Source organism: Mesocricetus auratus, unplaced genomic scaffold (genome assembly GCF_017639785.1).
Source record: "Mesocricetus auratus isolate SY011 unplaced genomic scaffold, BCM_Maur_2.0 Super-Scaffold_100004, whole genome shotgun sequence".
Lineage (NCBI taxonomy): Eukaryota > Metazoa > Chordata > Mammalia > Rodentia > Cricetidae > Mesocricetus > Mesocricetus auratus.
The window spans coordinates 26154995-26178307 of record NW_024429189.1 but is presented as its reverse complement, the minus strand read 5'-3'; the positions used below and the strand labels follow the sequence as shown (position 1 = coordinate 26178307).

The window sequence follows — 23313 nt, the reverse complement described above, 5'->3', positions numbered from 1 at the left end:
GCTGTGGAGTGTTCGACTTTGTGCACTATGAATGTTGGAGAAATGAAGATTGCAGGTTAAGATCCAAAATTATCTACTACTATCTTAGCCAATTTAGTAGTCATTTTTTCCAAATTCTATATTCAACTTCATTCCTATGACTATTAAAGAAGTCTCAGAATATACTCCAATGCCTCTACCCTAAAACCAAAAATGTTATATGATAGCATCTAAAGCCTATACAAAAGATGCTTCCACTTATTTTCTCCACCAATACGTTTGTCAAATGACACTCTTGTTCTCTGTCTATGAAAGTCCACATAACCTTTTACATGGCAGAACATGTCATTCAAGTTAACTAAAATCTGCTGACAGGAGCTGTTGCCTTTACACTAAGATCAATCATTTAATTTTAACCTCTTGGTCTAGGTTTAATTTTACCCAGTCAAACTCTCCAAGTTACTTAAATGACTGGCATGAGTCAAACAATATTTTGTAACTTTTCTGAGATCCTTTTTTATTGGTATTCACTTCATCAATAATGAGTTAAAAAGAAAAAACACAAAGTGGTTCAAAAACAGACTTCAGTGAGTAGTTGGCCAATTCTCCCTCCAAAGAACATCAACTATGAAAAAAACACAGTGTTCATTTCTGAAAATGCAAAGATAAGTAGGACTTAATACCTCAGATAGCTTACAGGTTGCTTAGGAAGCCAAGCATTTTGGTGAAACAAATACCAACTCATGGTGGTAGTGTTAAGAGAGGTACGTGTCAGTGTCACAGAGTGTAAAGGAATGAACAGCTACTAAGTAGACATACAGGCTTTAGCAGGTATGGAAGCCAGTGAACATGCCCCCCCATATGGAGCACTGGAATCTCACTTCCGTTTCCTTGGTAACACCAATTTTAAGAAAGGGAAGCCGGTTGGAGAGACGGCTCAGAGGTTAAGAGCACTTGCTGCTCTTGCAGAGCACCAGAGTTTCATTCAAAGCACTTACACAGGGTGGCTAACTGCCTTCAACTCCAGGCTCAGGGGATCCAATGCCCTCTTCTGGCCTTCACAGGCATCCACACAGGAGCACACACACACACACACACACACACACACACACTCAATTAAATAGTAAATTTAGCTAGGCATGGTGACTCACTCCTTTAAGCCTGAACTTAAAGAAGCAGAGACTGGCCTTGAACTCATGGAGATTCTTTTACCTTTTCCTCCTGAGTGCTGAGATTAAAGGAATGGGCCACCACATATTGTGAAACATGATATTTGAAATTGGCTGAAGAATTGCAGTGTTATTTAATATGGTGTGGATAGTAGAGCTCAGTCTGTGAAACAAGACTCCTGAGTCTGGAATGTAAATTTGTAGCAGGGGGGACCGGAGACCCAAAAGTCATGGGAGAAGCCCCAAGAATCCAAAGTGCCTCTGGAGAGGAATTGTTTTTAGTTTTTTCCCTTTGAACAATCACATGCAGAAATATTAAACAATCACTTTTCTATGTTTGTAAGGAATACAACATTTTGTTTAATAGATCACCATGGAGTACAAAGACAAGGATGTATGGATAGAAAAATATATAGGAACTTAAGTTTTACATCTTCCAAGATAGCACATTCCAGTTTCGTTGAGGTGGAAATGTCTGTGTACAGATTATTTCCTTCCGTCCTTAGTGTGCCAAGGGTTAGAGCTCTTTGATGGAGAATGTGTTTCTTTCTTAAGACTCTTGCCAATTCTAATTCAACTGGGCCTGTCAATCTTTTGTCCAGGAAGCCACCCTTGGGAAACTGACACAATTAAAAAACATGCTAAGGACATGGGAGGAATAATCATCCCCTTAAAGAGATAATCTATTTATACTCTCGGAAGCCTCAATGCAATTGCTTACAGGTCTTCAGTTACAGATTTGGCCACTTTCCTGAGTTCTCACAAAGTGTAGCTTTTCCTTTTCTCCTTTTCTGTCTCCTTTTTGGGTATCAGCCAAAATTCTGCTCTACTCTCTGACACTGTTACCATCTCTAAGGAGCCTCCACACCCACTAGGCAGCTGTGTAGAGGCTTTGATTGCAGAGCCTACCTGTTGGCTTGGATCCTGACTCAAAGAGCTGGTCTTTCTCTTCTTCGTCTCCTTCCTCCCCCTGGAGCCAGAATTTATAGCTTGCCATCAGGAAGACTAAGAACACACAGAAAAGAGCCTTGACTCCTCAATGACAAGACCCATGGTGCCCAGGACACCAAAGGTCATACATATTTCAGCTCAGTTACATAACAGTTAAGATCTAGCATCTGGAATCATGGAATGAAGTTTTTAAAGAAGAATCATATATAATTTCTCTCTCTTCTTTAAGAGCAAGCTCATGTAGCCAAAGATGGCCTAAAACTGATTAACTGAATGAGCCTGATCTTGAACTCCTAATTCGCCTGTATCCAAATCAAAAGTGCTGGGAATACACATATGCACTATCATGCATGGCCTCAAAATCTTTTCTAAATTAGGGGAATAATTGAAGGAATAATGAAAGATGTGGACTACTTGCATAAGTAGAGACAAAGTCAATCGGTTTGTTCTGATCACATTGTCCAAAATACCAACATAAACTTTAAGACACAATGATACAAACTATGAGAATACTGAATGATTCCCACTTAATTTTTCTTTCTTTTTCTTTTTTCCTCCATTCTTCACATCTCTCTTTCCTACCTTTCTTTATGTGTATGTGTATTGAAACCCAGGCCTCACCCATAGTGGTCAAGTTCTCTACAGCTGTGCTGTGTCCTCAGCTCTTTTAATTTGCTCTATTTATCTATCTGTCTGTCTGTCTGTCTATCTATCTATCTTGGGTTTTCAAGACAGGGTTTCACTGTGTAATAGCCTTGTTTTATTTTTTGAGACAATAACATGTTCAGGCTGCCCTTGAACTTGTTCTGTAGTTCAGGGAATGAACTTACAACTAAGTGGCTGTTATTCCAGGCATGAGTTGCCAGGACCAGCTCCATTTAATTGTTGTTAGTTTCCCTTATTCTCTTCTTTTTGTTGCTATAGTCTTGAGACTGGTTATCATTATGAAGCCCAGGCTAGCCTTGAATATCTGTCCCTAGGTCTTGAATGCTAGGATTCACACATCAGCGTTCATCTCTTTCTCATTAAGTTCTAAACCATGAATGAATGTCCTGATGTTCATCTAAGTGAAACTTTCATTCTCCAGGGTTAGAGCAAAGGATTTCTTATTTCACCTCAGGTACAATGAAGTCAGTGGGAAAAAAATCTAGGATTTGGCAGGGGGAATAAACACAAACAAACCTGAGATCTATGCCAGCCCTGCCTAAAACAGGCTGCTTTGTTCAAGCTACAACTTCTCTTTGCCTCCTTTGTTCTCAATTAGGGACAATGCATTATGGGGTTTTGTAGCATGAAAAATAAAAGACCCAGAGACAGATACTGGGGTTCAAACGTCAACCTGATGATCAGAAAAGCAAAGCAACTGGTCACTAGCTCTTATCCTTGCCTCTCCTCTGTGTGGCTGGAGGATCCTGAGACCTCAGTGCCTCCTATTCCCAATGTGGCTGGAGAATGAATCTACTAAGACCCTGCTCCTATCTTTTATACCCCTCTAGTGCTTGGGTTAAAGGTGTGTGATCCTGGGTACTGAGGTCATCTTTGTGTGAGCTGTTTCTCTTTAGGACTGGATCAATATTATGAAAATCTGGGTGGCCTTGGATTTCTTAATCCTGAGTCCTAGGATTAAAGGTGTGTACCACCACCTCCTAGTTTCTGGATGCTGGGATTAAAGGTGTGTATCACCATTGCCTGATCTTTGTAGCTTGAGGTTGACTTTGCTTTCTGAATCATAAATAATATGTCACCACAGGGTTTCATCACAGAATGTGTGTAAACCTTAGCTACTCACTGCTCCATAATCATCACCAATACCACAATTCTGCCCAGCCACTCTCCTTTTTCATGTAGATTTGCAAAAACAAAGCAAAGAAAGAAAAAAAACACTTAAATCTATTTATTGTTTGTGTGTAGAGTGTGTTTGTGTGTGTGTGTGTGTGTGTGTGTGTGTGTGTGTGTGTGTGCACGCATGAGAGTACCACAAAGCACGTATGCAGATCAGAGAACAACTTTCACAAGTCAGTTCTCTCCTATTGTGGAACCAAATTCAGGATATTAAGCATTTTTACCTCCAAGATTTTTTTTTTGCTGGTTCCTGTATTTTTGTTTTGTTTTGTTTTGAGACAGGGTCTCATTCTGTGGCCCAGGCGGCCTTGGAACTCACCATGTAACCGAAGTTGGTCTCGTATTTGCAGACATCCTGTTTCCATCTCCTAAGTGCTGGGATTCGAGTCATGAGCCACCGTGCGCTATGTGCTCCTTGCCCTTGGCCCACTGCTTCTTTGGTGCCCCTTTCATTCCATACTCAACTCATAGCCAGACGACACCTGTAAGACAAAATCAGCCTATTCCTTTGCACAAAAAATTCCACTAGTTTCCCACACCATTCATAGCAAAACCCGAAATCCTTACCATGGCCTCCCTCCCCAATTCCCCACACTCATGGCTCACCACTGTCTCATCCCAACTTGAACCCCTCAGGGCTTATGACTTTGCATTTTATTGTCTCTACTTGCAGCACATACTCTGTCAGCTTTCATTAAAATATCATTTCCTCAGAGAGGACTTTCTTCATTACTTAATTTACAATCTGAAGTTTCTCACCTCATTGTCTAATGTCCATCTCAGGTTATTAATTAGCTAATTAATCAGTTTATTAGATTTATTTTTTTTTACTGAATGTGTGTGAATGTTTGTCTGTCTGCATGCATTTATATGTACCACATGTGTGCCTGTTGGGTTCCCTGGAACTGGGGTTATAGAAGGTTTTGAGCCACCCACCATATGGGTTTTGAGACTTGAACCTGAGTCCTCTACAAGAGTAACAAGCACTCTTAACCGCTGAGTCATCTCTCAAGCTCACTGGGTTTATTTTAAATAAATCCTTTTACCATTTGTCATTTTGCAAATGTGGTTATATTATGTTTACTGTCCATCTCCAATATTGGAATGTTAGTGTGGGGAAAGCATTGTCTGTGTTCTTTGATGTATCATTGGTGATTAGAGAATGAAACATGGAATCCTCTAACAAAATATTTAATGGGTAACTGCAGTAGTCAGTGAAAAGTAGAACTTGTTTTAGATGTCCTCCTTGTTCCACTTGTTCACAGCTGTACATGGTGCCATTTTATTATCTAGAAGGCAGAAGAAACAAGAGTACATTAACATAACTCTTGGATATGATTGAATGGTGTGTAACATCTTCATATACAACTTGTGTTGAGGGTTTGTCCCTTCTGGTCTGTCATTACTTAGACCGCATAAGAAGCAATTGATGATATCCCACATTTTAAAGTGTAAATGGCATGAATATAATCATTTAAAATATGACTGCTCATAAAGGAAGGTTAGTACTAAATAACCTTTGACAATTCTTAGAGCTCATTTTGAATGTAAGAGGTTGCCTTTTTATGGCATTCTGTGCTGATAAGTCTCTGGTAAAGCTACTGGAATGTCTCAGGCTTGGAGAGCTAGAAAGTGACTGGGGATCATTTGGTTCATGCCTTTTCCATAAAACATGTGAATATAAAAGCTATTCAGTTTCCATATATTTCTTAGGATAGAAATACATTTAGATGTATCTGTGGGGATCATTATGAATACTTTCAGATAATAGACTATCCTTTACATTTTAATGTGAATGTTTGACCTCACATCCATTCTTTCTCCGTGGACTTCAGCATCAATTATTACAGAATGGTTAGGCCTAACTTCCAGTTCATAACAAATTTGAAGAATGAGGAAGACAGGTTGGTAGTCGTGTGCATGTTATTTATGCTTAACAATGATAGTTGGTTTTAAAATAGCAAGTCTGAAAGCAATTTCATTTGGAATATTCAAATGAGAATAGATTGATGACATACTGCTTTGTATTATAAACTTGAAATGACTTTAAGACCTATTCTTTGCTATTAAGGAAATTTAGCGAATTATGGTGAAACACGCCTTTGATTCCAGCACTGGACATGAGTGTCTGTGTGTGTGTGTGTGTGTGTCTAATGTGGGAAGATTGCCACCAATTCAAGGCTGTTCTGGGCTATGTAGTGAGCTCTGCCTACAAGCAAACAAATAAATAAAACTGGAATATTTATTAATTAATCAATTAATTAAGAAAAATCAAGCTTTGTCCACAAGTACACTTACAGCACTCCTTTAAAATCTAATATACAGGAGTGACTGAATTTTGAAATAAACTAAGTCAAATTGCATACTCTGCTGATTCAGTAATTGTATTGCACTTTGTCATTTTCCTATAGAAGATTAAGAAATCTAAAAGATTAAAAAGCCTTTGTGTCAGGCCTCTTTGAAACCTTGCCTCCACCTCTTAGTCTCAGATGCTTCGTGACTCAAGTGCCGTCTGTCACACCAGCTTTTATTTATTATTTATCAAAGTGTCTGTATGCGTGTCTGTGCACCGTGTGTGTGTGTGTGTGTGTGTGTGTGTGTGTGTGCTCCCACAGAGTCCAAAAAAAGAACAGTGGATCTCTAGAACTGAGTTACAGGTCACATGCCTGTCTGGTGTGGGTGCTAGGTTCCCACAACTATGAAGCCGTCTTCCCAGCCCTCATATCAAGTTTTTGCAAAGCAAAATGCTTATACAAGTACTCTATGATCATACAGATATCCTGAAGGCCCAACATGGCTATTACTTCTGCTACCACCCTTCTAAAATAACCCCTGTGTGTCAAGTTGACACATGCCACAGTTATTTGAAAAAGGGAACCTTTTGTTTGTTTGTTTTTCGGGACAGTGTTTCTCTATGTAACAGACCTGGCTATCCTAGAACTTGATCTGTAGACCAGGCTGGCCCAAACTCACAGAGATCCTCTTGCTTCCTGGGTGCTGGGATTAAAGGCCTGTGCCACTATATCCAGCGCTGCCACTATCTGTCCTGAAAAGAGAGAGCCTTAGTTGCGAAAATGCCCCACAAAACGGCCTGTGGGCAAGCCTGTGGTCCATGTTCTTCACTGATAATTGACACGAGGGGACAGAGCTCACTGACTGGTGCCATCCTTGAGCTGGTGCTCTTGGGTGCTGTAAGAAAGCAGGCTGAGCAAGCCATGGAGAACAAGCCTGTAAAAAGCACTCCTCCATGGCCTCTGCTTCAGTGTCTGCCTCCAGATTTTTGCTCTGAGTCCCTGCCCTGACGTCCTTCCTTGACAGATTGTGATGCGGAAGTATAAGTGAGATAAATCCTTTCCTTGCTAAGTTGCTTTTGGTTATGGCGTTTTACCGCAGCAATCAAAACCCTAAGTGACATCCCCAAAAGAATACATGGAAGTTATGAATAGAGAAGCACCAGCTTTGTGGCTGCCAAGTTGGCCTTCTACTTGTTACAAACAGACAGCCTTGCATTGCCTCTCAATTACTGCTATAACAGCTAACATTTACTGCCCTGAGCTTATCAGGTACTCGACACCATAGGAGAGCTTTATATGCGTTAGCTCATTTTCTTCTCATGACCTGTGAAGACAATACGATTGTATGTCATTATACCACGGAGGACACTGAGACAGAGTTGCTAACTACCCTGCTCAGCATTATAGAACCAGTCAGAAATGAAGACAGGATTAAACTTGGGCAGCTCAACAGGACTGTTCTGTGCTTGTTTGGCTGTTGAGAAAGGGTCTCTCTCACTCTGCTCCAAGCTGACCCAGAACTCACCCTTCAACACATGCTGGCCTTGAACCCATGGCAATCCTTCTGCCTTAGCCTTTCTGGTTGGGATTACAGAAGAGAGCCACAATATCCAGCTAGATCCTGTGCTCTTGACCATTTCTTGACCACTTTCTAAGTCTGATGGATAGACTTAGACTACATTTGCTAGTATAAGTTTCAAAGGGTTACCAGATTTCTCAACCAATTTATGTAAGCACTGTTACTCAGGAAGTCTGAGTCAGAGAAAAACCTTGATAACTGAATGAACTAGGTGATGCCCCTAAAGCCCACAAGGAGAAAGCACTCAAACACTTCACAGAATATGTTTTTTTGTTTTTTGTTTTTGTTTTTTGTTTTTTGTTTTTTTTTTTACTTTTTGAGACAGGGCTTCTTTGTGTATCCCTGGCTGTCTTGGAACCAGACCAGGCTGGCCTTGAACTCACAGAGATCCATTTGCCTCTGCCTCCTGAGTGCTGGAATTAAAGGCATGAGCCGCCACCACCCAGCATCCCCAAGCTATCTTGATGACCAATTATTCTGTTTTTAAATATAATCCATGCTATCTGAAACTCACGCACACCCAGGCTGACTTGAACTTGTGATCCTGTGCCCACCCCATCCCATTTCAGTCTCCAAAGTACTGGATTTACAGTTGTGTGCTGCTATGCCTGGGTTTTATTTTTATGTCTGTTAGTTCTATAATATAGATTCTTAGAGTGGGGATACGGCAGTAGTATTTTGGAATTCTATACCTCCTTGAAGAACATTAGGGTTTTTTTCTTTTTGCTTGTTTGTTTGTTCTTTGAGATAGCACCTTACTATGTAGCCTTAGCTAGCTTGGAACTTACTAACTAGACCATGTTGGTGCTGTTTTTTCTTCCTTTTGCTGTGTTTAATTGAACACTGGGTTTTGTGCATACATAAATGTTAGAGCTAAATTCTCATCTCTGAAATGTGTGTGTGTGTGTGTGTGTGTGTGTGTGTGTGCGTGCGCCTATCTGTCTGTCTGTCTGCCTGCCTGCAGATGCCCTCAAAGGTCAGAAGTAGGTGTTGAAAGCAGGTGTTGGATCTCTGATGTGGGCACTGGGAACAGAACATGGATCCTCTGTAATAACAGCAAGTGATCTTAATCACTGAGTTTTCTCTCCAGCCTCAATCCTTATTTCTTTGAAAGAGTCTCTCACTGAACCTGGAGCTCATCAATTCATCTTTATTGACCATGCTGCAGATCCTGTGTGTGTCTCTCTCTCTTCAGAACTAGAATTAGAGGTGTGGCTTGCCTGCCTGCCTGCCTGCCCACCCTCCCTCCTCTCCACTCTCCTCTCCTTCTCTCCTTCCTTCCTTCCTTCCTTCCTTCCTTCCTTCCTTCCTTCCTTCCTTCCTTCCTTCCTTCCTTCCTTTCTCTTTTAAAACGTGTGCTAGGAATCTCAACTCAGGTCTTCATGCCTACTTTATGGACTGAACCTTCTTCCAAGACTCTGGAAATTTTTCTTAGCTTTGATTTTATACTAATAATTTCCCATTTAAAGTCATTAACACGTAGTCCCAAGTTCTTTCATCCTTTTGCCCTTGGTTCTGAAGCTAGAAATCAGAGCTTATACAATATAGCCACACCCAACCAGCGAGCTACATCTTCAGCTTCTACCCAGTCCACAATTTTAAATCTCCCTTTCCAAAGTGAGAAGCAAGGTACAACACAACACCCCTGTATCCCATTGTCACTGCCTTGGCTACGTTTCTATTTCTGTGATAAAATACGGTAGCCAAGGCATTATAGAAGGAAGGGTTTGTTTTGGGCTTACAGTTCCACTGGATGAAGTTCCATAATAATGGGGGCATCATCCAGTAGCTGCCTGGAGCAGCTGAAAGCTTGAATTCTTAAACTGAAAACAGGAATCAGAGAGAGCAAACTGGAAATGACCCATGGCTTTTGAAACCTCAGAGGCCACCCTCCAGTGACATACTTCCTCTAGCAAATCCACACTTCCTAAACCTATCCATAAGGTCACCAATTGGGGACCAAGTAGTCAAAGGCCACTGAATATAAAGGGCATCTCAATCAAAGCACCCCAGAAAGCCTGAGGCCTCTTCGCATTTTTATTTTCCTTAAGAGAGTCTTCTAGGCTGGCATCAGGAAGCTGTCTTAGCTCCACTGTCTAGCACTGGCCATCACTTGCTTGGCAATTTTTTTTCTTAGATCAAGCCCTGAAAGCAGCTAAAGTACTGTCATGTTAGTTAAGCTTATTCTTTTGCATATTTACCATTATATTTTATTATATCACCGAACTCTGGTTTCTGTTTGTACTCAAAATTTAGAGCTTGCTTTCTACATCAATTTCTATTAAATTTTATCATTGCAATATTTTTAAATGGTCCAAAATTAAAAGCCATATAAAGGTGAGCACTGCAGGAGGTCTACCTCTCATCTGCCTCATTCCCACACACCCCTTATGTAGTTCTCCTCCATGTTACCTTTTTTATTTTTAGGGTGGGGGTGTCAGAGTCAATACATATGTGTGTATATATGTGTGTGTGTGTGTGTGTGTGCACATGCACAACCAAATTACAAAATTTAAAAATCAAGATGATTAATGAGCAAAGCATACATACATAGATTTTGCACCATATCTCTAAGACTGATGGTGCAAATAAAAATACTTCATGCCCTCCCTAAAGTTCCAGGCATTTTGCATTTTGTATTTGTAATTTTTATGGTTGTAACCCCTTTCACCAACTGATTTCACTTGCTTCTCCCTGAACCCTACACAAACATTAAACTAAAATTGTAACATTTACAGTAGAAATTATTAGGGAAACTTATTTGGGACAGTTATTGTTTTCCCTTTTCATTGTTTATTCATTTAGTTTGTGGTACTGGGGATTAGAAAGGATATTTTTACAAAGTGTTTATCAAATTATTTTATTTGAGAACCTTCCTCCAAAAACAGGGTACTAGAGCCTTGTGAAATAATTCAAAATATTTAGTAAACTTTCTTAAATTACATCTCTATTAACCAGGATATTATTCTTCCCTTTCTTTTCCTTTTTTTAAAATCAAAACATCATTCTCATCTTTATTATTGGGCATGATCATACTTTTACAGACTGGTGTCATGTGTGTGACTGCAACATCAAAAAGTCGAGTGTCTTTTCCATAAACTCTTCATTCATGCTATTTTCACTTTCAATGCTTCTACATACTGACCAGTGCAACATTGGCAGTTATAATTAAGGTATCATGGAAGCCTGAAAATTATTGTGCCAGACAAATAAGTTTACTTCCACTTATCCAAAAGTGGAAAATAATTCATAAACTACATAGAAAAACAATTTTCAAAAATTTCCTCTTATTCTCTTTAAAAACTTTTTAATTTAATCTTTGTGTTTTTCATATCATGCATCTTGATGCCATTCATTTCTCTGTCCCTTCATATCTGTCCTCTGCCCTTGTAATCTCTCCCCCTAGAAAAGAAAATTTAAGAGAAAAGAAAGAAGAAAGAAGGAAAGGCGTGACAGAAGAGAGAGAGAGAGAGAGAGAGAGAGAGAGAGAGAGAGATGTGTCCTTGAAGTTGTAGTGTGACACACAGTGGGTCATATAACCCTTTAGTCCATATATCTTTACTTTCAAGTGTTAGGAGTCATTGGTCTGGTTCAAGGCCTTTGGTTTCTACAATACCGGGACTTCTCTTGGATATTGTTCTATGTCATGGAGATCCTGCAGCTTTGGATCTGCAGGACCTGTGTTCCCCAGCATAAGTAGTGGCCAGGATATTATTAGAAATAAATCTGGTCATTCAGTCCTGAGAGTAATGACTCAGCTACTGAGAGTGTTTGCTGCTCTTGTAGAGGAGCCCGTTCAATTCTCAGTGCCCAGGTGGCAGCTAGGAACCTGCATAAGTCCATATCTGTGGGGTCAAATGAAGCCCTCCTCCAACCTTTGCAGACCCCTGCACTCACATAGTGTACACACACACACACACACACACACACACACACACACACACACACACACAGTTCAATCCCCTATCCTGGCTATTGCTATTAAATACTTTATCACTTTTGGTTTCAGAGAACCGTTTAATTTGAGGAACTGATTTAATCAATAATTGAAAGGACAAAGCTAATGTTATTAATAAATACAATAGTCTCTGTATAGTCAAAGGTTTAAGCCTACAGCCGCCTCCTACTTGGTTGTCTCCTTTCTTTCACAACCTGGCACATTACTTGGTAATTGTGGGGCTTAAAGTGCAATATTCATCACCTTGATTCTGGAGGCCAGATTGAAGACCAAGGTGTTGGTATATGTGCTTCCCCCTATGAGCTGTGAAAGGGAATCTGTTTTATGGTTTCCTTTTCATTTTGTGCTTTTTCTATCAAAGGGTTGATTGTTATTGCATATTGATGAATATTGACAGGTGACTGTATATATTCAATTGACAATGTTGGCCAGACAGACATCACATCAATATTGCATTAGCAGTTATAGAAAGGGAGTCAAGCAAGTAAACATCCAGATAGCATTACTATCTGTGCCTGTCTTTGTGAACCGGTAGCCAAGCGCTGTGGAGTCAGGAGAATCTTGATGGTGGTGTCAGCTGTACCCAAAGACCTTGTCTTGAAAGAGACACAAATGAAAGGACCTTTGACCACAAGGGCAATGTGTTAGGAAGATGAGGGCAACAGCAACAAAATGCAAGCAGTAAATATTTAAGAGCTCAGTTTTGACAGGTACCCAAACTATTGCTTAAGCTTAGGAAAAGGGAACATCAACAAAACTCTGTGAATACACAGATGCCCCAGAAGATTAGCACAAAAGCCAGAACATAGTAGAACACAGGGTCCTCCAATAGCGGATTGTGCTATATTACGCATTAATTATTTTATTCTTAAAGTGTGACAAAATACTTGGTGACAGAACCCGACGGAAGGTTTCTGGCCTCACGGCTTGTGGGTATCTGGTGCTGGGGCAGGCACAGCTGCAGGAAAGCTGGCAGGGTCTCCTAGTACCTGTGGGGTCAGGAGGCACAGAGAAGGCCGAGCTGCCCTCAGCCTGCTTTCTCCCTTTGCCTCGTGCATTCTGTCTGGTATGCCAGCCCCCTGCACAGTGCAACACACATTCAGGGGCTGTTTTTCATGCTTAGCCAAACCTCTCTGCAAAGATGTTCAGATACTTCTAAGAGGTATGGCTTCTGGGAAATTCTACATCTGGTCAAGCTGACACTAACGATTATCACAATGCATTTATTTTTTTCCAGTATTATTTTTTATTTAATTTTTTCCATTTTACATACTAACCCTAGTTCCCCCTCCCTCACCTTCTCCTATCCCTCTGTCCTTCTCCCCTACCCCTCCGTGTCTACTGGTCAGAGGGGTAAGTCCTTCTTTGGTGAGTCAACAAAGTCTGGTATACCAAAGTAGAGTCAGGACCAAGGCCCTCCTCTCTGTATCAAGGCTGAGAAAGGTCCCACCATAGGGAATGGACTCCACAAAGTCAGTCCATACAATGCATTTATTTTTATTTTGATCATTTTTCTTCTATTGGGGGAACCCATTCATTGCACACAGAAGGTAGCTTAGTGGCACCCCTGTTGATGATAAGTTATTATCTTGAGGCCATAGTCTCTCTTACTTTGTGTGGGAGTTGTGTGCATTATTTGTTTGCTCTAGCTGGCTTGGAACTCACTATGTGGATAGACAAATCTCAAACATACAGAACTCTGTCTGGCCCTGCTTCCTGAGTGTTGGGAATAAAGGCAAGCACCGCCAGGCCCAATTATTTATTACTTTTTCTCATGTCTTTATTACATTTCCTTTGCCTCCCCAGAAGCTATCTTTGTGGGTAATAGCACACATCCTATTTGTTTATGTGTGATATAGAAAAGCATATACTATTTTTTTGTGAATGGTTTTAAACTTCTGCCAACTGTAGTGTTGTATCTCATTTCATAGTGCATATTGTTTACTGCATAATATTTTTGAAAATTCTCATGTGGCTCTAGGATATATACAAAGAACTAGGGACAAGTCCATGGTAAACATTATGATTCACTTTCTCACTCTCCCACAAGACACTGAGGTAGTTCCCACAAATAAAACTACCGCATTGGGAGCATGAGGGATGGAACCAAGAATGGATGCTGTGACTGGAAAAGGAGAGTGGTACTTGAGCAGTCTGGAGAATGTACCCAGGACTGGCCCACCAAATTTGTATGGTTCTTAGCAAGGTGAAAACACAGAGATCTGTTTTAATATTGAAAACTGCAACGTGGCAACAGAAGAGAATTAAAAGTTCAAAGCCTTGCCTAACCTCATATGTTACACATTCATGAAACTCCCCCTTTGAATCTAGTAAAAATAGTCAAAATTAGAAACCACTGCAGTTTGGGAATGAAAGATTAATGTGCTAGTTGATTTATGTCAACTCAACACAAACTAGAGTCACCTGGGAGGAAGGAGCCTCAATTGAGGTGACACTTTCATCATGGTAGCCTATAAGCATGCTGGCGTAGCATTTTCCTGAATTGTTGGTTGACTGGGAGGAGCCAGTCCACTGCGATTGATGCCATCCTTCAGTCTGTGGTCCTGTGAGTTAGAAGAAAAGTAGCTAAACACTAGCCTAATGCAAGCCAGTAAGCAGCCTTCTTCCATGGCCTCTGTCTCAGTTCCCATTTCTAGGTTTTTGTCTGGAGTTTTGACTCTGACTTCCCTTCATGATGGGCTAGAGACAGTAATTTGAGATAAAGCCTTTCCTCCCCAAGCTGCTTTTTGGCATGTTGTTTATTATAGTAATAGAATATAAGCCAGGATGGCTAGTACAATGAAATGTTACAAATGTGGGAAAAAAGAGGTCTCTCTGAGATGTAATTCTGCATTGGGTATCCAGATTAGTCCTAGCATAATCTTAGCACCTAGGAGGCAGAGGCAAGCAGATCTCTGTGAGTTCAAGGTCAGACAGGGCTATGCAGTGATACTCTGTTTGAAAAATAAATAGCTTTCCCCCCAGCAATTTTGCTTGCAGGAATTTATTCTGCAGATGTTATAATCATGGTACTAGTTCAAAGTGTTGACTGCGGCATTGTTCCCACTGCACAGTATCAGGAGCATCATGATCATCCTCTGCTGAGGACCAGTCTGAAGGGATGCTCTATGAAATGCACTACCCCACACTACCCCCACCGTCTTCACACATTTTAGGATTGCAGCCGCAAAGCATTCTTTGCTTCTAATCTTTAGGAAACTTGGCCTTAGGATACTACTTGCAAATGACAAATGGAAAAATTAATGTCTTAATTCCTAACCTATAAAAAGACAGTTAAAAGATGTACACAAAGCTCCTTGTCTCTGTAAATTCTAACTGCCTATGTTAAGGCAAATTTTTCTAAGATGAGTTTATTTTTTCCTGGAAAAAAAGCAAAGCTTGTGACTACAGCCATGTATATTATGTTATGTATGCCATGTACCACCTCTGCTTTAAAGTAAATGAGATACTTGTACCTCCTGAGATGAGGTGGGACAAAGACCGCTTTTCAATGACTATGCTTTCAGGTGAATTTTGAATCATAGGCGTGAGTTGCTTAATGTACAGATGTGTGTGTGTACACTTTAGACACAGGATGACTTAGGAAGAGAGCTGTTGGTAAGACAGGCTCCTTTCGTTTCTGCCAATAGATGGTGGTGGTCACGTGGCCACTGAGACTCTTTAAATACATGCTGCCCACCCCCAAAAAACAGGAATCAGAAGGGTGATAAATTTATACTCTCATCTCCATTCCACACTCTGTAGGGCTTTGAAACAAATTCAGTGTCAGAATCAATAATAAAGGAACATTCAAAAATTAAGGAAGGAAGGGATGGGAGAAGAGAGAGGAATAGGTAAGGGGAGAGAGACAATTCAACTAGTAGCTGCATGGACCACAGAAAAGGACTTGCGGAAGTCTCAGTCTAGGGGGTAAGGCGATAATTGTCATCTACACCAAGTAGGAGAGACCGATATGAGGAGGAAGAGCAGAATTCTGCTTCCTTTTAAGATGGAACACTCAGACTTGCTGACTAATTGGGCATGCCTGCCTGAGAACTGGAAAATGCAAACAGATGACTCTTGAAGACTGCCTTCCAGGAAACACTGCCACATCCTCACATCTGGACGTGAGAATTATACCTGGCTTCTTCATTTCCATGCCCCGATTTTCATCCTTAGGAAAGTAGGCCTTAGGGTACTACTTGTGATTCTAAAATGGAATAAGTAATGATTTAATTCCCAGCCAGTAAAGGGCAATCCAAATGACAGGCTCCTCCATTTCCCCAGGGCTAGTTTTTAACCTGGGACAGAAATAAGCCGCGTGTATTAAATCAATACAATCACTCACAGCTAAAAAAAAAAAAAAGAAAGAAAGAAAGAAAGAAGAAAGAAAGAGAGAAAAAATTTGCTTTGCTGACTGTATTATACTACTTCTATTTCTTAATGGCTTACTTCCTTCAGACGGCCTAAGCCCAACTGCGTTTCCAAGCCAAATCAACTCCATCTTTGGATTTGGTACCTTGAGCAAGCACCCAAAGCTAGTTCTGCTGCATCATAAGCCCAAAGACATTGTGTAATGTTTCACAATTTCATGCCACTCCGGTGCTTTCTCTTCCTCTCTTTCAGTCTTAGTGGGGACAGTCTCTATGAATCAGAGAGCAGGCCAGGGGAGACAAGGTGTTATTGTGCCCATGCTCAGACACAGCCGGCCAGCCTTGTGAACTTTGCATGCTTGATCACACAGATAGCAAAATCACTGCCCACTGCAGTATTTCTGGTTCTTCTCTGGATCCCACTCACTGCTCACACGCCCCAGGGCTATGTTCTCAATTTTCTACCCATCAGCTCTTGAATCATCACATTTCTCTTTAACCACTGCTATGGTCACAGACGCCTTCTCGTAATTCCTTTCTTTTTTCCTTTTACTCGGGAGGCTACACTGGCCTTGAATTTGAGGCAATACCTCTGCTTCAGGGTTCTAAGTGCTGGGATTATAGGCGTGCCATTACCCCCAGCTTTTCATTAAAAAAACAAAAACAAAACAATGGGCTTCAATTAATGACATTTCACATGTGAATAATGCACTTTGCATACACACACATACACACACAGTAAATCTGCACTTGTTACAATATATTTGTCTTCCTGCATCTGGCTTACTTTGCTTAATGTTATGATCCCCAGCTGTAGTCTCAAAGTGACTGAAAATGATCTGGTAAATCGAGGTGCAGGACAAGGAGGCAATGGCTTTCCTCGCTGGCCTGGAACAGCACTGGAAGGAAGGTCAGGTTCTTTCCACGGTGATATTTTAAACCACATTTCTAACCCACTTCTCTCATTTCAAAGAACAAACTACATTCAAAGTAAAATGGTTTGACCTTGCTTGTTCTCTCAGAGATTGGAGTTTAGATTTTCCAGTTCCCTAACACCTTATACCTTCCACTCTTTATGATATTGTAATTCATTTGCCTTCAAATTCTGCTGTTCATCCTCATACTCAAACTTCCTTGGAAACAATCTCATTGTGTAAACGCTTACATTAATTCAGTGGCTGTTTATGGTCTTTCTCTATCTGCACTCAACTATTGTGAATGTATAACATCCTGAGTGCCAATGCAATATTTCAGGTGGACAGGTTGGGCAGTGGCCAAAGCCCTAGAACGTTGACGTAATAGTGATCAAGTACCAGTCATTTCCGGAAAGCCCTAGCACGTTGACGTAATAGTGATCAGGTACCAGGCATTTCCGGAAAGCCCTAGAACGTTGACATAATAGTGATCAGGTACCAGTCATTTCCGGAAAGCCCTAGAACGTTGACATAATAGTGATCAGGTACCAGGCATTTCCGGAAAGCCCTAGAACGTTGACATAATAGTGATCAGGTACCAGGCATTTCCGGAAAGCCCTAGAACGTTGACATAATAGTGATCAGGTACCAGGCATTTCCGGAAAGCCCTAGCACGTTGACGTAATAGTGATCAGGTACCAGGCATTTCCGGAAAGCCCTAGAACGTTGACATAATAGTGATCAGGTACCAGTCATTTCCGGAAAGCCCTAGAACGTTGACATAATAGTGATCAGGTGCCAGTCATTTCCGGAAAGCCCTAGCACGTTGACATAATAGTGATCAGGTACCAGTCATTTCTGAAAGCCCTAGAATGTTGACATAATAGTGATCAGGTACCAGGCATTTCCGGAAAGCCCTAGAACGTTGACATAATAGTGATCAGGTACCAGGCATTTCCGGAAAGCCCTAGAACGTTGACATAATAGTGATCAGGTACCAGGCATTTCCGGAAAGCCCTAGAACGTTGACATAATAGTGATCAGGTGCCAGTCATTTCTGGAAAGCCCTAGAACGTTGACATAATAGTGATCAGGTGCCAGGCATTTCCGGAAAGCCCTAGAACGTTGACATAATAGTGATCAGGTACCAGGCATTTCCGGAAAGCCCTAGAACGTTGACATAATAGTGATCAGGTACCAGGCATTTCCGGAAAGCCCTAGCAATTTGCTTCACTAAAGTGAAGTCCACCTGCAACATACTCACCATGCCCCGAATGCAATAACTGCAAGTGCAGCTTCTTTTTATTTATTTATTTTTCCTGGAATCTTCCTCGACTAATCAAAGGTCCTTCAAAATTGTTGGAATTTTCCTTCCGAAAGAAAGAAGCCAATGATGTCCAAATCCACAGTTTTCTGTGAATTACAAACACATTTACATTGGACTCATTTTTTTTTCTGTTAATTTTCCTTATATGTACTGATTGTGTCTTCGGCAACGCCCCTTTTCATGGAAACCAAGTGAAGGTTCAAACTCATCCTATGAGTTGAAAGGGATACTGACTCAGTCATTTCACAAATGAAACAGGACCATTTAGAGAATCCAGGTCACTTGGTTAGAGTAGCAGTGACTCCCGGTTCTGTGGGGGGCGGCATGACAGTTCAACACTTTCCTAGTAACTCCAAGTTTCTGATCCCTGATTCCTATTCATAATCCCTAAACATTTCCACCATGTAATTTTGTCTAAGCATTTAAAATAGCTGATGAGACCAAAAGGGGTGCAATATATATATGTACATATATGCACATACATATATTACACATATATATATGTATACACACATATGAGCAAACTATTTGAAAATAGCTGATGAACATGTAATCCCAAACAGAATACAAAATCTTCACTGTGCCCTTTGCCAAAGACCAAAAATCTTATAAAGTTTAATAAAAGTTAGAACAGTGAGAATTTTAAAATGTTAATGTTTTGCCAATATTCAGTGGCCATTGAATTAAGAATTCTGTTCCAGGTTTTAAATCCTGTGGTTGGTAAAAAAAAAAAAAAAGTCTTCAAATACAATGTATGTAAGTGAGATAAAAACTGAACAAGAGTAACAAAAGAATTCTACTCCTTTTCCTGATTTTTGGATGGATAAACACACAATTAACAAGCTTAAAGGTTCATATAGAAATATATCCTAGTATAGTATAGGAGAAGGGCACTTTCATGTACATGCATTGGTGGTTCAGTGGTAGAATTCTCGCCTGCCACGCGGGAGGCCCGGGTTCGATTCCCGGCCAATGCAGTTTCTTTTTTCTTTCCTTGTGATTCTCGTTTTGCTCAAATTTCGTTTTTCTAAAATTATTAGCATCAATGAGGAAAATAACTTCATTCCCGAACTTCACGTTTCACTTTTTGCCCCAGCAATCACAAGCCGGTTTTTCATAATTTTTTTTTCTTGGCCTTTTTGTTTGTTTCTGTTTTTAGCTCTTCTAGTTGGGAGCAAAATGTTGGTATAGTAAGAGTCCATTCACAGAGGGGAAAAAAAAAGGAAATCCCACTACGGCTGCTTGGAGATGCCGGGGATTGAACCCGGGACCTCACACATGCGAAGCGCGCGCTCTACCACTGAGCTACATCCCCCAGCCTGCCAGACTCTCTTAGTAAGCTTACTCATTCGGTGAACTAAGCGCTGCTCTATCGCCTAGAACAGGGGGTCTGTCTGATTTTATTTTAGCAGAAGTTTCTGTGGTATATTGCTTTCTTTGTACTGCCAATTCAGGCTGCGTTCCTGGTGCGTCTGAGCCGGCCCTGTGCAGCGAGCCGGCAGCTGAAGTTTAGCCGCCTGCCGAGTCAGCGATGCCGGTGTCGCCGGGGTCTGCTAGGAGCCGGGAGCCTTGAACCACCAGTGGTCCCGCCCAGTTCCTGCCCTAACCCAACTTCTTGCGTCTACTGCGCAGGCGCCGGAGATCCTGAGGCCTGTGGATTGGTGCTGAGTTTTTACCCTAGCTGAGTTCCAGACCTGGACCTCTAGCAGGAGGTCAAATCCGCTGCGGGCAACACTCAAGTGACCCAAGAGACCTGTCTCTGTATTTAAAAGATGTATAGATTTATCCGGGCATCCTGCATCTTTGGAAACCCCCTACGTCTCAGGAAAACCATATCAAAACTCGGGTTTACCCAGTGACTTTAACACTGATGCTCTGCCTTTTGGGGGGCCAAATCCACATAGATTCTTTAGATAGAGGTTATGGTCAAATCTTGCAGTTGAAAAATGATTTTGCTATTTGCTCTTCTTTTGCTACCCTCTTCTTGGTGGCTTAGAACCTGCTCTAGTTGCTTTTTCACTAAAAGCTTTGATATTTACACCTTGGACCAATGCGATTGACTAATATACGTGCCACTAGTTGATGTACATATAACCATTTTTTAAAAAAACATATAACCGTTTTAATGCCCTCAACTTTCCCCGACTTAATCGTGCCTCAGTCCTAAGGTTCCAGGTGGCTGGATGCAAGCTAGATGATTCGATGGGCTGGCTAGCTTTGAGTGAAATGAGGTGTGTGACCCTTCTAGGTGCATTTAAAACTGATTCCATTCTAAGGGGTGAGGCTGAGTGGTAGACGCTTCCGACGCCAATGGTGGTAGGGTAGGTGGAGATGCTGTAAATGGAACTGCGTCAGCTTATTTCCGTCCAACCAGCAAGGCTGAGGTCAGAGGGCTGTGGCCGAGTAAGGGCCTGGAGTTGCCTAGCCCTTGGAGGGGTCAGCCCTGCAAAAGGCAGAGCGGAAAGCAGAAATGTCAAAGCCACTGGGTAAACCACAAGCTTTCGAATCACACTCTGCATTAGGAATAAGTAAATGGCCGTGTTTGCTTACAAATTTCAACAAATGATGACTCCAATTTGGTTTTTAACGAGAACAAGTCACACTTGAATCCAACTCAGCAGCATAAACAGAAGGAGTTGGAGGGAAGAAGTTATCAAGGAGGTCTGCTCTATACCTAAGAACGCCCCTGCATTCCTTCCCAAGGCATTAGAACACATGTTTCTTAAACTGATCCTGAGTCAGAAACTGGAGACAGAGGCAGGTCTCCACCCCAAGGTTTTCACCAGGGGACCCGGGGAGGATGTAGGCTTTTGCTGGCTGCTTGCTCTAGAATTCCTGAGAGGATTCTTTTCCTCATCTCACGTCTGATTTAGCCACCACCTGAAGCCTTCCCTTTCTCACAGTTCTAAATCAGGTAATTCTGCTTTTCTGGTTTCTAAAGCAGAATATCAAATGTAGCTAGCCCAGGCTGGTCTTGAACTTTGGACATGTCTTCTGTCCACCTCCTGAGTGCTTGGATAATAGGCACATGTTGCCAAGCCCGGTTCTCAGTAGTTTCGAAGATTTCAGAGCTAAGTCCAGAGAAGCCTTATCTTAACTGTTCCTCCTCCAATTCTACAGATCCAAAGCCCCTGGGGCAGCCGTTCTCAACCTGTGGGACTCAAAATATGTTTTCTGATGGTCTTAGGAAATGAGACACCACTCAGAAGCAAAATTATGAAGTAGTCATGAAAATCAATTTTATAGTTGGGGATCACCACGACATGAGGAACTGTATTAAAAGGTCACAGCATTAGGAAGGTTGAGAACCACTTCCTGGAAATTCACCTGAGAAGGCAAATGAGCCCAGGCTCTAAAACCAACAGAGGCTGTGAAGTGGTGTCATTGACCTTGCTTAACCGGGGAGGATGACCTTAACCTACTGGACCATTTCATGACCATGGTTGACGGACAGATTGAAAAGGACGCATGTCTTAGAAAACTCCTTGGACCACATCCATTTTGTATGCAAATAAAACTGCCCAGCAAGCTTAAGGTTTGAAAAGGCTGATCACATATTCCTAACTATAGTATTAAAAAAAACAACCAAACAACCACACTAAAAACAGACCAATCTGTCCATCTGTACGCTTACATTATGTATGTATGTATGTATGTATTTTTCATGAGACAGGGTTTCTCTGTGTAACACTCCTAGCTGTTCTGGAACTTTCAAACTCACAGAGATCCTCCTGCCTCTGCCTCCCAAGTGCTGGGATTAAAGGCGTGCACCACACTGTCTGGCTCCTTACATTACATTTGTTTGGAGACAAATTTCTTCTATTCCCAGAGTTGTTTTTTCTGCCATCTACCTGGCTCCCAGATGTGTGTACACAATTGTACACATATGTACACCATTTGCCATACTACTTAGAGCTCTTCCCCTGACTCCAGTAAAGTAGACTAAACTGAGAGATAATAGGCAGCTACTCAACCTCTGAGCTGAGATTCACTCCAAGTCCTCTTTTCTTTGCAGTATTTTGGGACAGGGGCTCACCAAGTTACTCAGGATGGTCATGAGTTCTGTAGCTCAAACAGATTTTGCACTTTGAAAGAGCTGGGATCTCAGGCCTGCACCACTAGAAGCAGCTCAAGCCTCCTTCTGAAGCAAGTGCTATTTGTCTCTGGTACTGTGTTGAGTTCCCTTGTCTCTCAGCTATTAGCACTCGTGATCTGGCGGGCCTTGCTCGTCCCTCCCTCAGAACCAGCTCCAGGTTAAGGTGTCCATTCTCAGTCCAGGAAGTGGACCGATACCTTCTTCCTGACTGTGCCTTGCAATCCCTGGGAGGAGCTTTTGAAAAAAGATACGGTTGTTTGTCTGAGCACAAACTAGGACCAACTGAGTTAGTTTCTCTAAGGGAGAGTCCAGCAGCAGTGTGTTCATACACACATGCCTATATTTGATAAAGAGTTCATGTATAATGTGATGATTTGGTATATATACACATCATGTAATGATTGCAATTTAATTAATATATCCATCAAAGCCTACATCATGCATTAGATCCCAGGATTTATTCTTTTTTGGGGGGAAGGGGGGTTCGAAACAAGGTTTTTCTGTAGCTTTGGAGCCTGTCCTGGAACTTTTTCATTTTATAACTGAAAATTTGTACATAGTGTTCAAGTCTATTCATTTGCCTCACAGCAGTATCTTTAAAAAGGTTTTTTTTTATTTCCCAGATGATTCCAATGTGTAGCTAAGGCCAAAAGTCTTCATGTAAACAAGAGAAGGCTGACACTAAGTCAGTGGTTCTCAACCTTGAGCACATATTAGGAGCACTAGAAAGGATGTAGAACTAGACTCACACTCAAATCTCATCCCCAAGTATTCTAATTTAATAGGCTTAGGGTGGCCTGGGCACGGGATGTTTGAAAGGCTTCCAGGTGA

The 23313-nt window shown here is 41.4% G+C and overlaps 2 non-coding genes across 2 annotated transcripts; one reads left to right on the top strand and one right to left on the bottom strand.

Moving 5' to 3' along the window:
- Nucleotides 1–19292: 19292 nt before the first annotated feature.
- Trnag-gcc lies at nucleotides 19293–19363 on the top strand. The gene has a single exon. It is a non-coding gene; the product is annotated as a tRNA-Gly (tRNA).
- Nucleotides 19364–19629: 266 nt separating this feature from the next.
- Nucleotides 19630–19701, bottom strand: Trnaa-cgc. The gene has a single exon. It is a non-coding gene; the product is annotated as a tRNA-Ala (tRNA).
- Nucleotides 19702–23313: the final 3612 nt, after the last annotated feature.